General features: G+C 46.0%; 1 protein-coding gene across 3 annotated transcripts in view; it reads left to right on the top strand.

Annotated features, from left to right (window-relative positions):
* The window catches only part of LOC144819003 (lecithin retinol acyltransferase-like), a 1,051,137-nt gene that overhangs the window by 373,355 nt on the left and 659,168 nt on the right, over nt 1-18,614 (top strand). For all 3 annotated transcript variants that reach the window (XR_013607191.1, XR_013607192.1, XR_013607193.1), the window contains exon 3: nt 2,368-2,420. The gene's annotated coding sequence lies outside the window, so the exon portion shown is untranslated. The remainder of the gene's footprint in view (nt 1-2,367; nt 2,421-18,614) is intronic.

Genomic DNA, 18,614 nt, shown 5'->3' with positions numbered 1-18,614 from the left:
CAAAGCGATCGGGTGAATCGATAAAGTAGAGCGGGCACGATATGGATAAATCGTGGTCGCTACGAGGAATGGATCCGGTGTAATCCCAGCAGCAAGTCGGGCTGGAAAGGACTGCGACAAACGCGGAAGTCCTTTCCTGCATTGTTACTGGTTCCTTAGTCTGCCTCGTATGCAAAATTTGTGTGTGCAAATGATTTAATGTGTTGAGGTGTGGCTTCACTCACACTCAACCCATGTGATGGCTCTCAGGGGAATAGTAACATATGTCTGCTGTTTTGGGCTGTGTTGCATCTCTCCACATTTACCATGACACATGGGGCCTCACAAGGTGCCATTGCATGTCTTGGTAACTGTCATTAAGGTATTGTGTTGCCCGTATGCATCCTTATGTGGCACAAGTACAATGCAAATCCATGAGGGATATGGGCATGAGTATCCAGCTATTGCTGGTACAACAATACAGAGTAATGTATTGCTGATAAACTTTTTTGCCAGCAGTGCGGTATTCAAATTATGTAATGATGTTGGTACATTTACTTAGCAGCATTTATATGGATCAGAGGAACAGTGTTTTGGGGTCACACACCTCACCCATCCCATTTATAGGTGGTAAGTATTTGTGTACTTTGCTGTAATCTCACTGTGTGTCCATCAAAAGGATGTGACTTGTTGATTCACTCCGACGTTCCATAGGGATACTTCATACTGCTCATTTTATTATTGTAATGTATGTTGTTGTAGTTGCACATACAAATACAGCATGTGCAATGAACTTAAGGTGCCTATTCTTCAGGTTAAAGGAAGATTTTTGTTTGTTTTACATTATGTATGAGACATTTGAGATTTGACCGTACATATATGGGGATGTGTATTTAAATTTTTTATTATTAACCTGGTTCAGGTCCTCACATTACATCATATGAGAAGTATACTTTTTTTAAAATCCTCATATAGTGCCAAATTACAATGTTTAGTGCTTCCAAACATCTGTTACATTTGAAAAGTCGAGAGGAACAAATTGCAATTAGCAAAAGTTGGTGTTTTTTTATGAGAACTGGAGGAAAAGATCAGCTACTGCACATAGAGTACTATACTGGTTCCAAAGAAGGTGGCATGATGTCCTACACGGGACAAACCATGAAACTGGCCAGGCGGCATTCTCAAATGCTTATCAGAAAGTTCTGGTTCGGAAACTGGGGAACTGTACATCTTCTTCCTCTGACGAGTGTTCTTCTTCCCCTGGAAGTTGTGATGTTGGAATGGGAGGCAGATGAGTGATGTTACTTGCCTCTGAAACACAAACAGCAAAGGTAAAAGATGTAATTCCCGTGTTCCCAATAACATTTATGAATGTCAGTAAGGCCATATGGTAGTCCCTGGCAAGGCTTTGGTAGCTGGACAGCAAAGCAGCGACTTCGCCATTGAGGGCACTCGTTGATGCCATGAAGGAATTCATCTTGGCCTCCAAATGATGACATAAGGCTCCAGTCCTTTTTCCAAGGACTGGATAGATGAATTGATGGCTCCAAGCTGCCTGACATCACTGATGTCAGATCTTGAAGGCGGTTGTTGTTTTTCCTTCTGTATCATGACAACAGCAATGAGTTGGTGTCTATGATTGCCTTTGTCAACCCCTTATTGGGACTCCTTCAACAGTGCTCGCTATAGTCTCTGTCCCCAACCTGATTCAACAGCCATTCGCTGCTGGACTCCTACCACTCTCCATCGAAATGTAACTTCAGTGTCTTTATGGATAATAAATCTCTTTTCGGGTGGCGGAGTACCCCCTAAATCAGCTATGATTAAAACATGACAATAATCAGCGTAATATAAATTATCTTTCTCACAAAATCACATTTAATGGTCAGTATCTTGGTGAAAAGCGGTCCCTGAAATAGGAGGACATACTTCTGGCTACTTAAAAGTCCCACAAGTTTGGAAAGCATAAGTGAGTTAAAATTCAATAATGGTTACGTACCATAGTTTTTTGTTGGGAAAAAGTTTTTAACGGGAAATTTTGAAACAGACTGATATCTATAGTTGACAAATTGAGGTATGGTATTTCTCTAATATAAATTACAATGTGAAAAAAGGCAATAAAATCCTTTGAAGGTTTAATGCACTTTAAAAAAAAGTTTATAAATACACTCTGGTGTGTAGGACCATGTACCTAGTACATTAATGATGACAACAGTGGAAAATGAAAAATGTTTTTTCTGTTAAAAATATAAATGTCATTATTATGTGTGGAGTCTTGGTGTGCGGAAGGCACTAGGGGTGATTTTATAGATATATGTAAATGTTTTTATAAAAATGTCAAATAGGCATCATATATGAGTGAGGTATATCTTTTAATTTGATTTACAGCCCAGATGAAGTCCACAGAGGACGAAACACGTTGGCTGGACTGACTGGAAAATGTATGTATTGAAAAATTCAAAACGTTGGATACTGGACTCAAAGCACGTTTTATTCGATTTTAAAAAAAAAAGCATAAAAAGCACATACAATACATATACATTAAAATCACATTTCATAATTAATACATCAACGGGGCAAAACCCGAAATTTACTAAACTACATTATTATTATTATTATTATTAAAAATCTTATATAGCGCACAGTTACCTTGGGGCATCCCGGCGCTTCATAGGACAACCACAGAATTGAAGCAACAGAAGGGTGTAATCAGACAGGGAATAAATGAGTTTTCAAACCTTTGCGGAAACTCAGAGTGCAGGTCTCAGCGCGCAGTTTTAAAGGTAGTGAATTCCACAGCTTCGCCACGTTCACCGAGAATCTTCTCCCACCCGAGCGTGCCCTCTTTACTCTCGGGACTAGGAGGAGATGTTTTTGATCGGAACGAAGCGTTCGATTCGCTTTGTATGGCACTAATAGGTCTCTCAAGATTGGGGGTCCTGTCCCTTGTAGAATTATATGTGCTATGCATAAAGCCTTGAATTGTACTCTTTCCCGTACTGGGAGCCAATGCAAGGTCTTTAGGGCCGGTCTAGCTGACTCGGTTCTAGGAGTACCCAAGAGCAGTCTGGCCGCCGCATTCTGGACCTGCTGGAGTTTATTAAAAGAGGATTCAGGGGCACCCAAAAAAAGGGCATTACTATAATCGAGTCGTGATGTTATCAACCCCTGAATCAACAACTTCCTAGAAGAAAAAGGAAGCAGGGGGAAGATTTTTCGTGCCGAGCGCAGCAGGGCAAAACAAATTCCGGCCGTTTTTTTGGCTTGGGTCCTAAAAGAGAGATCCTTTTCCAGCCACACCCCCAAGCTCTTGATCTCATCTTTCATACTAGGGAGCTTGCCCATACAGCTGGGCCAGCTAGTCAGCAGGAGTGAGGGGGCTTTATTCCCCAGCAACATTATCTCCGTCTTAGAACCATTCAGCTTGAGAGCTGATTGGTCCATCCAGGTATGAACTTCCGACAGGCATGAGTGCAGCAGATCGGGATTCTCTACCAGTTGTGAAAGGGCGACCACTAACTGAGTATCATCAGCATAGCTGATGATTTTGATGTTATAAGGGGTCACCACCTCCTCCAGTGGGGCCATGTATACATTAAACAAAGTCGGGCACATTGTGTCTAATACTAATAAAAGATACCCTATTTACAATAAAATGTTCGGTGGAGCTCGTTTTTTTCTAAAACGGAAAGCTTCTGCTAGGAAACTGGCAACACTAAAAGTAATGTAAATATTGCCCAACATCTGGAGGTAAATTAAAGCAGGTCTAACTTGAATAAAACCCGCCTCCCTCAGCACAGGTAATAGATGTTTTTTCCTAGCAGCAGTATAAAACCCACAAAACATCATAAAATGCATGGTATCCTGCTCAGAGAAATTATCACAGTCACAAGGGGGTGCATCTTTCGAATGATTCCATAAAGGGTAATAACCTAGAGAAAATTGGATCAGATTAAACCTGAATCTTGTTAATAAAAATCTATGAAGGGGTCTTGTAACAAAATTCAGGTATGGTTCCAGGGTTGGGGTAGTGATTAACATAGCGTGAGCTCTTATGGATGGTTTCATTATTTCCCTCCCCTCTCTGTTAAGACGGACCCTGTCTGTAAAATGGACCTTAATCCACTTTACGTCCTCTCTCTTAATGTTGCGAGGAGATAAGAAAAGTTCCACTCTACCTAAGGCTGAAAATGTATTTTTTAAGAACTTCAACCAAGGTATTTTCATGGCATGGTCCAAAGATTCAGCCATGTCCTTGCCCAAAGTAGGAGAGGTGCCAGATTCAGCTGGTCTGTAATATAACCCAGACCTACTTCCTCATGAATGGAGAACGTAGGGGTCGAATTTGGAACTGAGAGCAATATTCTAATTAATCTATTTTCTACCCTTTGGATTTTATCTTGAGTGACATAGCCCCACAGGGCGGCCCCATAGGTGGCAATGGGAATACACTTGGTGTTATAAACCTTCAAGAGTGCTTCCATTGGCCTGGCCCCCTACCTTTTAGTGAAACCCAACAGGGCAGTTGTTGAACGAGCCAAGGCTAAACTCTTCACCTTTAACTGTGGTGCCCAAGACCCCCTTTCATCAAAAAGGACCCCCAAATAGGGAAAGACCGGAACCCTGGAAACCACCTCCCCCTTACATTTGAAGGTTTTAGATCTTGATTTCCCTCTCTGCTTGCCCACTATCATAGTATGGGATTTTTCCGCGTTTACTTTTAGGTCAAGTTTTTCCATAAAGGAGCCAAAACAATCCAAAAGTGTCTGTTAACCGATGCCCGTACGGGCAATCAGTACCGCATCATCTGCGTATAGGAGGGCCGGAATCAGCTGACCTCCCGCACGCGGCACATCTGCACCCCCTTCCTCCAGCTGTTTTTCCAACCCATTTATATAAATGGTGAAAAGGAGGGGGGCCAGGATACACCCTTGGCGGACCCCTTTCTCTGACCTAAAAGTCCCCGTACATCTCCCCTCGTTTGTGACCCTTACTTTGGCGAATAACTCCTGGTGTAAAGAGGCTATAAAAGCAACCAGTGAAGAGTCTATCCCCATCTCAAGAAGGGTTGACCACAGTTTGGACCTGTTTACCAAATCGAAGGCCGAGGAGAGGTCCATAAAGGCCAAATAAAGGGAACCCTCCCCGGCCACCACATATTTGGCAATTAAAAGGTGCAAATTCAAGCATTGGTCCAGGGTGCCTCGTTTCTCTCTAAACCCATATTGTATGTTTGAAAGCCCTCCGCAGGTCTCCAAATTTTCCCTAGGTTTAGCCAATAAAACTCTGCCCAGGATCTTGATGGCCGAATCCAGAAGGGAAATGGGTCTGTAACACCCCGGATCATCGCGTTTTCCTTTTTTTAAAATTGGCACTATGATGGAGATTGCCCAGGTATTTGGGAACACCTTATCATTCGCTGCCCTAAAGACTTTAGTTAATATCTGGGACCAAGTTTTCAGGGAATATCTATATAGGCCCGCAGGTACACCATCAGCGCCCGGGGCCTTATTTTTTGAAGTCTCCAGGATAGCCTTTAAAACTTCCTTCTCAAAAAAGACTATCGGGGGGGAGACCTGCACTGTCAATTGGCGGGGCTGGGCTATGCCATTCTTATCGCCATAGACATCTTTAAAGTGATCAACCCACTTCTCGTCCGGGATAACACAAACAGTGGCTACATTTAGGTCACCTGCAAAAAAAGGGTGATTAATGATTTCCCAGAATTTTTTGCTGTCGCGCAAGACATCAACATAGAGAAGTCTATCCCACGCTTCACTTTTGATTTCGTCTTTTCTCCCCTTTAAGGTCTTTTTGTATTCCCTCCTCAAGCTGGCAATAAGCGGCCTATCCCTTGGTGTAGCTTTTAGTGCATGCATTAAACGGGTATGTATCCGTGAGCAATCAACATCAAACCATTTTAACATACTAGGAAGTTTCTTAGTGGGCGTAACAGTCAAGTCCTTCATAATTTGGGCACATATGGATTCAAAAGCCCGAACAATTGAAGTATTAGAGGCCTCTTGATCCAAGCATAGCTCTATTTCTCCCTCAATTTTAGGCAATAAAATTGCCATAAAATCATCTGGAATCACCTTACCCCACTTGAGCCTTCTCCCTTGATCAGAGGGCACAGGTATCGCCTGTGCCTGTTGGCGGCCCGGACCCTCTCGTTTAAGGTCCCCCCAACTCATCTCCATTACCACAGGGTTATGATCACTATAGGGTGACTGGGTTGTTCTGTAGGTTAATACCTTTGATTGTATCACCGGCGTGGCAAATATAAAGTCGATTATGGACCCTTGCGGAGATCCTTTATAGGTAGGGACTCTTTCCCTCCCATCTGTATTTAGGGGTTCATAAAGATTAGAACTGGCCATTAGGACTTCCAGGGCCTCACCAGTTTTTGTGTGTTCAAAATGGGGTATGAATGTTCCTGATGGTCCCAATTGTTCGCCCAGGTGACAGGGAAGATTGCATAAATGAGTATTAAAATCACCTAACACGATGAGCTCAAATGCGATGTGCTTATTGAGACTGAAATTATATAAAAATGACTCTAGGTGTGCAATGTGATCAGTGTCCATTGCCCTCTCCCAGGAATTATAAAAATTAAGTAATAAAATTGAATGGATGGGGGAAACAATCCATTCTACAATCAAAAGATTAGGGAACCTGAATCTAACTGTTTCAAAGACCCCGCAAGATTGAGGGAAAAAAGAAAAATTAAACCCCCCTTAGCTCTCCCAGCTTGGCTGGGTATCGCTGGAACGAAGAAAGTAACAAAACCATCCAGCCAGACATCACCTGAGGTTTCCCAGGATTCTTGAAAAGCTATGACATCAAAGGAGGTGATGAAATTAATCCATAACGGGTCATCCTTTTTAGCTCTTAGGCCAGCTATATTCCAACTAAGGAATTTACATAAGGCTGTGTCATCCTCCTGCCTAGGCCCGGAAATAGAGGCCATTGGGGAGATCGATCCGGTGCTAGACACTCGCCTCGATTCAGACCTATTGACAGGGGACCCCGACCATCATTCACAATCATCTAGCCCAGAGAATGCTTCAAACCTATTCGAAGTTTCAAAAGGGGTGAAGGGCAACAAATGATTCATTCCACCAGCACTTTGTGATTGGTCCATACCTCTGTAGTTATTCCTATTCTCCCTATGTGGTACAATATTCCATCCAAATACATTTTTTGGCATTTTGGGGTTTGGATCCTGCCACATATGTTGATTATTAAACATTCCGGTAGGGTTATTAAAAGGGCCAAAGGTACCACAACGGATGTTATAGCAGGCACCTGGGATCTAGGATAGAAGTAGGTTAAATCACAGGGAACGATAAGGGAACCAGTGGTCCTTGGCATCCAATTGAGGATGTGTGTCACTGCCCCTGGGTCTCTGAAATTTATAATTATTAAATCCCCCTCTATATCCTTTACTCTGCTCCCCAACCAGGGGAGTCGCCTTACATGAACAATCTCATTGTTGATGGAACATGGGAGCGGACTATGCTGCCCAAGCCAATGTATGGTTTTATTTTTTAATTGGCTAAAACCTTCCCTCTTATTGTCTGCCAACCTGGGGACCCCCGTAAGTACAACCACATAGGGGACTGCCTCTGGTGGTAGTTCAACTTGGCGGCCCCTCTGGTTTCCTGCTCTAGATGGGTATGCTCTCCCCCCTACCTCCTGCTTATTTCTAGCAACCACTGTGCTGGCCCCTTTGTTGGTGTCCTTCTTACTAATTTGGGTAGGCTGATGAACTGCCTTAGATGGATTTACTCCTTGGTGAGTACAGCTCACAAGGTTACTTGGAGGGTTTAAAGCCTTTTGTGTGAGGGCTGTGGGGGTAGGAACTACAGCTATGGGCGATAAAACTTGCTTTGCAGGTGCTTCCAACTGTCCTGCTTTATTGGTAATCGCCGTTTCTATAACCCCCAATCGATCCTCTAACCTCTTCAACCTCTCTAATATGGGGGATGTGAATGCCCTGAGTAGGTGTTCAATATTTTCGAGGGAAAGTGTTGACAAATTATCAGTAAGGGGAGAAATACTACTGGGTATTAAATTGGGACCAACTGCAGTCGATATAGAGGTATTTAAAGAGGATGGCATTTCATGTGGGGCAACCTGGGCCAAATCAGAGGGTAGAATTACATTACTTGTGGGTGCGGGAGCAGCTGTAACCGTTCTACCCTTTCCAAAATCAGTGTGACTGATTTTGGCTCTTTGCTGAACCCCTCCCTTCCTCTGTCTCTTGTTTGGTGGCGGTCCAACAATTTTGCCAACCCCCTGTTTCCCAACTTTCTTTGTCCCAGGTGGTGGTACTCGTGTAATTTTAGGTATGGTTTCAAATGAAATGGGGATATCACTAGTACCCACAGTGTTACTTCCTTCTGTACCGCTAATGACAACCGATGAAGGGGTCATTTCTCGCAGGAGCATGGGGTATCCCTGCGATGGTTGCGAGTCCTCATTTGCTTGTAACAGACCCACTCCCACTTGACTGTTCTCTGGTGATACACCCCTGGTGGATCTGTTTTTAATGGATTCAATGGAGCGTCGGCTCTCTGCCCTTCGTTCCGCCAGATCACACTCCCTGTCTGTGTCACCAGACGGCTTTCTGAAGTACTTGTCCAAAGTCCCCTTGTTGGTTCCCCCAGAGTCAGGTGACAAACTTTTTCCATGCATAGCAGCCATTGGATTTAACGACGTCAGTATAGGAATCAAGTTTGAGTGTGAACGAAACCTACTGGAGTAGTTGTTATATCACAACACACTGGGGTAGTGTAAATGTAATGTGAACAAGCAACAAACTTACTTATGGATTGGAATGACAGTGGTTGAACGGGACAATAAATGTTGGAGGGCTGGCCCAGCCCGGCCTCCTTCGGCCCCCGAACGGCCACAAAACGGTCCCGCCCTTGTCCCGGGCTTCTCGCAGCGGTAATGATGCTTTCCTTTAATAGGGGAGTGGTAGGTGGCTGGGGCGTGGCGATCAAGGAGAGCAGCCCAGGTGTTACTGGTTGGGCTCGCAGGGACTCCCGGACAATGGAGTCCCTGCTTTGCTCGCAGCCCCGATCACAAACACGCTTGCTGATGAGAGAGAGCTGCCCCTCCGCTTGGAAGCCTCCCACAGAGACCGGTGCGCTGCAGGACCCTCGCAGCGGGTCCGGCGAGTTGCTGAATCAAATGAGGGTCGCTGGGTCGGTTCAAGGTCGGTGGCTCCACAGAACCCGTCCACACATAAGGAGTCTATCAAGGTTTCCCAAGGAGCGGCTCCAGTCGTCTGCTTTTGCCTCCGTCGTCGGTGGGGCGTGGCGATCAGGGAGAGCAGCCCAGGTGTTACTGGTTGGGCTCGCAGGGACTCCTGGACAATGGAGTCCCTGCTTTGCTCGCAGCCTCGATCACAAACACGCTTGCTGATGAGAGAGAGCTGCCCCTCCGCTTGGAAGCCTCCCACAGAGACCGGTGCGCTGCGGGACCCGCGCAGCGGGTCCGGCGAGTTGCGAATCAAATGAGGGTCGCTGGGTCGGTTCAAGGTCGGTGGCTCCACAGAACCCGTCCACACATAAGGAGTCTATCAAGGTTTCCCAAGGAGCGGCTCCAGTCGTCTGCTTTTGCCTCTGTCGGCGGTGGGGCGTGGCGATCAGGAAGAGCAGCCCAGGTGTTACTGGCTGGGCTCGCAGGGACTCCTGGACAATGGAGTCCCTGCTTTGCTCGCAGCCCCGATCACAAACACGCTTGCTGATGAGAGAGAGCTGCCCCTCCGCTTGGAAGCCTCCCACAGAGACCGGTGCGCTGCGGGACCCGCACAGCGGGTCCGGCGAGTTGCTGAATCAAATGAGGGTCGCTGGGTCGGTTCAAGGTCGGTGGCTCCACAGAACCCGTCCACACATAAGGAGTCTATCAAGGTTTCCCAAGGAGCGGCTCCAGTCGTCTGCTTTTGCCTCCGTCGGCGGTGGGGCGTGGCGATCATGGAGAGCAGCCCAGGTGTTACTGGTTGGGCTCGCAGGGACTCCTGGACAATGGAGTCCCTGCTTTGCTCGCAGCCCCGATCACAAACACGCTTGCTGATGAGAGAGAGCTGCCCCTCCGCTTGGAAGCCTCCCACAGAGACCGGTGCGCTGCGGGATCCGCGCAGCGGGTCCGGCGAGGTGCTGAATCAAATGAGGGTCGCTGGGTCGGTTCAAGGTCGGTGGCTCCACAGAACTCGTCCACACATAAGGAGTCTATCAAGGTTTCCCAAGGAGCGGCTCCAGTCGTCTGCTTTTGCCTCCGTCGGCGGTGGGGCGTGGCGATCAGGGAGAGCAGCCCAGGTGTTACTGGTTGGGCTCGCAGGGACTCCTGGACAATGGAGTCCCTGCTTTGCTCGCAGCCCCGATCACAAACACGCTTGCTGATGAGAGAGAGCTGCCCCTCCGCTTGGAAGCCTCCCACAGAGACCGGTGCGCTGCGGGACCCGCGCAGCGGGTCCGGCGAGTTGCTGAATCAAATGAGGGTCGCTGGGTCGGTTCAAGGTCGGTGGCTCCACAGAACCCCTCCACACATAAGGAGTCTATCAAGGTTTCTTAAGAATCCTGATAATTGATTGTCACTTCTTGTCCATCATTCTTATATTTGTTAATATTGGAGTGCCTGAATTTGGGCCGGAAACATAAAAATGTCTGCACTTTTCATTTCACGAAGTCAAGGATTCTTGCTGTGTTGAGCTGCATGAAGTTTTGAAAAATATGGTCCCTTGTTTTTACTTAACCTGCACTTCTTGCTGCTACTCTACATTAGCATTGTCCTCACCTTCCACTCCAGCCACCAACGCTGTTGGAATAAGGGATGCCACCTGCTCCTCCAATGGTTCCTATGCGACCTGGATATCAGGTCCTCCTCCGGTCCTCATGGCTTCCTTTAGGTTCCTGGCCAGTTTTTCTTAGGTCCTACATTTGTAGTCATTTTTCTTTTTTTTTAATATCTTTATTGCGTTTTTCAAATTTTACAGGGTCTTCGTAAACTACAAATATACATGTTAATGTGCATTACCATATAAAGCACATATTGGAGATTCACGGTGGTATTACATTCACAATATGTATTGAAACTGATATTTCTACAACATAGCAATATGACCAACTGTGCACAGTGACCACTGTGTTCCATGTCAAGTCTCGGTGTCCGAATGATGGTACCTCTGCATCTCAGAGTTGCTCAGAGTATACGTGTCTCTAGTTGCAATAATTGTTCTTTATCCCTGTGCCCTGTAAAGGAAACACATGAAATAATGCATCTGGATACAGACTTAGGGCCAGTGGAAAATGCAAAATAGGACACATATATTGTTGGTTTTAAAATACTCAAACTAACTAAAAGTACATGCAACTAATCACCACATTTGGGTCAGGGTGCTTTCGATACATGTATGTCGAGCCTACTGTCTCTCTGGTGAAGTTCACTGACCTACTTTTGTAGTCATGCCACCTCTTCTTACACTCCAGTACTATCCTTTTTTGTTTGCGCACTGCAGTTCATCTTGTTCACTATGGATTGCCAGATTGCATCTTTCTTTGCTAATGTCAATTTGGATGTGACAAATAATGGGTGCTAATGTTGGTCACCTCCTTATGGTTGGTTTTCCGCTGTGAGAAGTTAGACTTCATCTTTCTTTTCCCCCATGGGATGTTGGTAGGTCTTCAGAGTTACAGTAGCTGCCCTCCTGGCTTCCTGAGGTTCCTTTCATGCTTCTATATATTGGAGAGTATTGCTTGCATACATTATGTTACTCCGCAATGCACTCCTGCGTGGATTAATGCTGATTTGCAGCATGTAAAGGTGTTTTATGACACATAAATCAACTTTGTGTCATGTAGGTAGTAGTTGCGTTTTGGCACTTTGCGCATCTTTGAACCCTGTGCCATGGTGCGCTGTATCATAATTGCGGTGTATCCATGGCACTGGGAAAAGCTGCAATACAGCACAAATATTTCATATGCAATGCTGTGCAAGGCAGAATTGCATCAAGAATGATACATTTGCTCCTATATTGCTTCATACTGTTCTAGACTGATTTGCATATAGCTGGGTCTGAACTGGGGTGACAAACTGAGCTAAAGAACGATGATGGATTCAACCCAGATCTGTGACTGGAGGTGAGTGTCTGATAAGTTTCAGCGCCCCGTCCATCATCTCCTTGTGTTTACTTTGTTTGTCCTAAGTTGGCAGGTTATGCCCAGAGGTGGGCCCCTTGCTTACTTTGCCACTGGATTCAAGGTAGCCTGGCTGATGAAGGGTGTTACCACAAAACTGGTCCCAGGAGGCTTCTTTCCAGTCCAGGGAAGGCCTGGCTTGGCAGTTTGGGCTGGACTGTTCTCTTGAGGCACATGGTCTAGACTGAGTTGCATATAGCTTGGTCTGTACTGGGATGGCGAAGTGAGCTAAAGAACGATGATGCATTCAATCCAGAGCTGTGACTGGGGGTGAGTGTCTGAAAAGTTTCATCGCTCCGTCCATCATTTCCTTGTGTGTGCTGTGTTTGCCATAAGTTGGCAGGGTATGCCCAGACGTGGGTCCCTTGCTCACTTTGCCACTAGGTTCAAGCTAGCCTGGCCGATGAGGGGTGAGACCCAAAACCGGTCCCAGGATGCTTGTTTCCAATCCAGGAAAGACATGGCTTGGCAGTTTGGGCTGGACTATTCCCATGAGGCACAGGGTCTAGACGTATTTGCATATAGCTGGGTCTGAACTGGGGTGGCGAAGTCAGCTAAAGAACAATGTTGGATTCAACCCAGATCTGTGACTGGGGGTGAGTTTCTGAAAAGTTTCAGCACTCCGTCCATCATCTCCTTGTGTTTGCTTCATAATGTTCTGCACAATCCATATGCTTCGGGTACTAACAGGATCTATGTATTGTATGACAAATAAAGTATTCCAGAGGAGGGGTCAGGAGATTCTAAAGGAAATAGTAGACAGAAAGTGGAGGGATATAGAGGGTTATACTAAAGATGCAGCGAGACTAATGGCCAATAAAGCTATCTTTAATTGCGCTTGCAGAAGCACAAAAGAGGGCAATTTTGGAAGATAAATGGAAAACAAGATAGTGCCCATGATAAGAAAATAAAATGTATTTATGACCAATGCTATTCTCTTCCACACATAGAATATCTGTGGAGGTCACCTTTCATCCTTGTGAAATAGCAATGTCTACTTTGAAACATTTGTTATCTCAACACTTTGCTTACAATGTATCAATGTTCAAAACTTAACAGTTAAAGCATTTTACTTACTATTGTGATTTGAGAAACTGGAACAGTTTCTAATTTCAGTAAGCCTTGCTAAAAATATGTTGCACGCCTATTAAGCTGTAAAACGTTGTTTTTGCAGGCCTCCTCTTATGCGTAACCAGTTGACCTCAGGCTGTATAAATTTGTATATATGCTTCCTGTATTGTCATTCTAGAGATAAGTCTGGTGGCTGATATTACTCGAATAAAGTGTTGTCTTTCTTCTACACTGGTATAGAAACACAATATACATACATAGATACACACATTCATACGTGTATATGTACATACATCATGCAACTGCTGTAGCTTTGAGTGTTCCTCCTGAGTAGGAAATTAAGTGGGTGAATGTTTAGGATTAGGCTACAAGCAAGTTTGATTTTCAATGGCATTTTAAATAAAGGAATTGTCAATGTTGGGCATCTCGTATTCTTTTCCTTTAGCTGTCAAAAATATTCATTTTTGAATACATCATCTTGGATTCATTTGTTCTTGATTGATGTATTTTGCTGCGTTATATAATACAATTTTTCAGTTGCAAGCAACTTTGTTGATCTCTGAATGGGGGATTATGGTAGCTGTTAACTCGCGTACCTGTATTGGACATTTATAGATTTGTTTGCTATTATTGGTGATAGTGATATGTGGGTTTTCCCTAGTTCCTCAGCTGCTGTATGTTAATCATTTGGCTAGTGCTACTACTTGGGTCGGTAGGTATGCTAGAGCTTTGTGGGACTCTAGAGTGCTCTCCTGCGAAGCTTCCTTAATAGAAAATGCAAGACTCTCAAGAGGTGACATGACGGCATGATGGTGTCTAAAAGATGTTTAGTGCAGCAACTGATTCTGCTGCTTATGACAATTGCTATGGTCTAGCCATGTAACTCTGCCTCATTGCTCCAGCTTGTAGGCTTGAAATCAGAAGCTGAACAACAAATTTTAAATCTCCATTCTCTGGTAATGCCTTTTGATGCTCACATGCAGATGACCCACATGAAAACAGAGTTGAAAACCGCCAGAGTTGTGAGTTTGTAATGGATATGGAAGTATAAAAGTAATCAGTACGAATGGGAAAAGTATTGCTATTCTCATAATAGGGTACCAATCAATCAATGGCCAAAGCAATTCCATCCGCACCAACTGCTCAAAAAAACCATCACAAGAGAAAATCGTTGATGGATACAGGAAGCTACCAAGCAATTGTGACAGCAGAAAAACCACCTGTCAAACAGTGACTCTGTACTTCACCACTCCAATCGGGGGAACCATCATCAACTAAATGGAAGCGTGAGAAAACATAACAAAAGACAAATGAGTGCTGAATATTATGCAAAATGCCTATTTTTTGAGGCTCTGATCATCTCCCACCATACGCCCCAAAATGTCCTCTCAATATTACCTACCAAGACATGCTTCAGCAGGAGCAATGGCATAATGCAAAATGATGAAGCCCCCTGCAGAATGTGAAGAGGCCCTTTAGTCTCCCTCGTTCTTCCGCCTCGTTCTTCCACCGCAAGATCGCCGACATCCACAACAGCTTCGGCGCACCATCCACACACCCAACCGTCGAACCAACGCCCCCCAGCGCCAGCCTCCGCACCTGGACCACGGTGACCACCGAAGACACAGCCCGCACGATGAACACCATCCACTCCGGATCTCCAACCCACCCTTGCCCCCACCACGTCTTCAACAAGGCCGACTCCACCATCGCACCCCAACTCCGGAACATCATCAACACCTCCTTCTACACCGCCACCTTCCCGGAGAGCTGGAAGCATGCCGAGCTCAGCGCCCTACTGAAGAAACCAACAGCGGACCCCACCGACCTCAAGAACTTCCGCCCCATCTCGCTCCTCCCTTTTCCTGCCAAAGTCATCGAGAAGATCGTCAACAGACAGCTTGCCGCCTTCCTCGAGACGAACGGATCCCTCGACCCCTCACAGTCCGGTTTCAGAGCCAACCACAGCACCGAGATCGCCCTCATCGGAGCCACCGACGACATCCGAGCCCTGCTCGACAACGGGGAAACAGCGACACTCATCCTCCTGGACCTCTTTGCAGCGTTCGACACTGTCTGCCACCGCACCCTAGTTCAACGCCTCAGCAACATCGGCATCCAAGTGAAGGCACTGGAGTGGATCATCTCGTTCCTCACCGGAAGAACACAGAGAGTCCGCCTCCCCCTGTTTCGATCCGAGGCCACCAAAGTCATCTGCGGCGTTCCGCAAGGATCATCACTCAGCCCCACCCTCTTTAACGTCTACATGAGACCTCTTGCAGCCATCGCACGCCAACACAACCTCAACATCATCACCTACGCCGACGACACCCAGCTGATCCTCTCCCTCACCAGAGACCCCGACACCGCCAGAACCAGCCTACACGAAGGGATGAAGGACGTCGCCGAGTGGATGAAGAACAGCCGCCTGAAACTGAACTCAGACAAAACGGAAGTCCTCATCCTGGGACCATCGCCCTCCGCCTGGGACGACTCCTGGTGGCCCCCCGCCCTGGGCACCACTCCCAAGCCAACAGACCACGCACGCAACCTGGGCTTCATCCTGGACTCCTCCCTCTCGATGACCAGACAAGTCAACGCCGTCTCCTCATCATGCTTTCACACCCTTCGCATGCTCCGCAAGATCTTCCGATGGATCCCGACCGAAACCAGGAAGACGGTCACTCAGGCACTCGTCACCAGCCGACTGGACTACGGAAACACACTCTACGCCGGAACCACAGCCAAGCTACAGAAAAGACTCCAACGCATCCAGAACGCCTCCGCCCGACTCATCCTGGACATCTCCCGACGCAGCCACATCTCCGGCCACCTGAGGGACCTGCACTGGCTCCCCGTCAACAAGAGGATCACGTTCAGGCTCCTCACCCACGCACACAAGTCTCTCCACGACCTGGGCCCCAAGTACCTCAACGACCGCCTGACCTTCTACACGCCCACCCGCCAGCTACGATCTACTAGCCTCGCCCTCGCCGCCGTGCCACGCATCCGAAGAGCCACTGCCGGAGGCAGATCCTTCCCCTACCTGGCGGCCAAGACATGGAACTCCCTCCCCATCCACCTTCGGCTGACCCAGAACCATCTCGCCTTCAGGAGACAACTCAAGACCTGGCTGTTCGAGCAGTAACGGACCCCCTCCCCCAAGCGCCTTGAGACCCTTCCGGGTGAGTAGTGCGCTATACAAGTGTATTGATTGATTGATTGATTGATCCCATAGATATTCAATCAATTCTCATTGGTCTTGAGCTCAATGTTGGGCCCCTAAAGGGTTGGGGGCCTGAAAGATTGGGGGCACCCTTGGACAGAGGGGCTGCAGTGGCCTGTGTTACACCCCTGAACAGGAGGACAATATCCTTCTGAAAGTAAGTGGTAAAATGGTTGCTTATTGCCAAATGAGAAAGGGGATTTATTTCCATTACTTACTGCTGTAAAGAAAATAACTAAAAAAAGAGTTCAGACTTATTCTCCACTAAAAGTAAGAGAATAATTGAATAAAGAAAGAAAAGATATTTATGTTATTGATGTTGTCCTTCCTCAGATCTACCCACAGCTCCATCAGGATACTGGATGTGGAAGTGCGTCATAGATCTTCAGTATGTCTAATTTCACTTTCCAGTGATGGATTGCAAGTTCTTGAGCTTCATTGTGACACTAATAATTTCCAATACAAATCTCTTTCATTCAGACTCAAATCACTACAAGATCTTTCTCAAACTGCAGGGCTTATGCAGACATCTAAAAAAATAAAGGGTTTTCGTATCATTTTAGCCTGACAATTTCGTCATAAAATCCTCAACATCATTTTCCATTTGACAATCCCCATCCTCCAACGTTGGCACTGGGAGTTAATCAGACCAAGTCAAATTCAATTCCAGTTCAATCATTTGTTTACCTGGGAGTATTCCCGAACATCCAGTTGACAAAAGTGTATCATTCAGTAGAGAAACTATTTTCTATCCATCTGAGGTGTCACAATCTTCTAAAGTCAGCACACTCAACAGCCCATCAGATTTTATCACTGCTGGGATTCGTGGCCTCTTGCTTCTTCCTAGTCCTCCCATGCCTGTCTCCAGATGAAGCTTCTAATGCAATGGCTGCAATAGACTGACTCAAAGATCAGTTGAGAGAAAGGAAAGAGGGGGAGACATGCCTGGAAAGTTTAAGGGCAATAGATGTATTTTGTAGTTGAAGTTTGATGACAAAAAGGAAGAGGGTGATTTAGAACCTTAGGGGTGTGGTAATGTATTAGAAAGCTGTGCTAGTACTTTGCATTATAATGTTGTCAGAGCCTTTCAGCTAAACCAAAAGACGTATTATTGGAGGTCAACTCTAATGAAAGCAGTCTTTCTACAAAGACAAGCAAGTCTGTGGTTTGTGCTCCTGCAATGGGAGCTTTGGGTCCGAAGGATTCTTTGGGAGAGTGTAGGGTTAATACATTCATGCAAGGGGAGGGTTCTGGAGAACTAAAACAGACACATCTTGACTTTTTCCCTGAATATTAACAGGTTTTCCTTTCAGTGAGTGTTTGACTCATGTTAGAACGGAGGAGGAGCAACTGTCTTTGTTGCATAACTAGGACATAGGGACTGAGAAGGTAATTTTCACCAAGCAGTGTTTTAAATCAAAGAATGTCTTGTTTCTAAGTGTTTTCAGTGTGCCTTGTGATTTATGCACAAGTTATTGACTCTAGCTCAGGATTTCGGAGTAATGAAAGAAATGGTGTGGGGAGCAAATATGCTTCCATGGTGATGGTATTCCTTTTTCTGGAACATACATTCTGATATGATGCTCACTGTCTTATGAACTGTGTAGAGAATTCTTTCTCCTCGCACAGTCTTTAAAAATTGTGTCATTTCCAACAACACAGTATTTATGAAGGGCATTCTTTGAGCAATCATCATTCATCCATTACATCTACCATTTTCGTATAGCAGATTGGCAATACCATTATTCAAGGTTGCATGTGACTTACACTTTGGTGGCTTTTTGTATTATTTTCTTCGCCCTTCAAGTGTGAACATTAGCCTGTGGCCGACGGCCACAATACCTCCTTATTATGGGTGTCAGCCATTGGCCAACACGGCGGAGGTACTTAAAGGCCTCTCTGGTGCTCTGCACCAGAGGGAGTCCTTTATTTTTTTTAACATCAGGCTGCTCAGGGAAGCAATTACCCCATATCTGACCCCCCGGGGTGGCAGAAAGCCCTCTAGGTGCCAGGGGATTTGTTTTATAAATATAGGGGTGGGGATGGTGATTTGGGCATGGCAATGCCCCCACACAAAGTGAATGTGGGAACAGTCTTTCTGCCCCACCACCCCCCTGGGAGAGCAGAACGCA

This window comes from Lissotriton helveticus, chromosome 2_1, assembly GCF_964261635.1.
Source record: "Lissotriton helveticus chromosome 2_1, aLisHel1.1, whole genome shotgun sequence".
Classification (NCBI taxonomy): Eukaryota; Metazoa; Chordata; class Amphibia; order Caudata; family Salamandridae; genus Lissotriton; species Lissotriton helveticus.
This window is presented reverse-complemented; position numbering and strand designations above follow the sequence as displayed.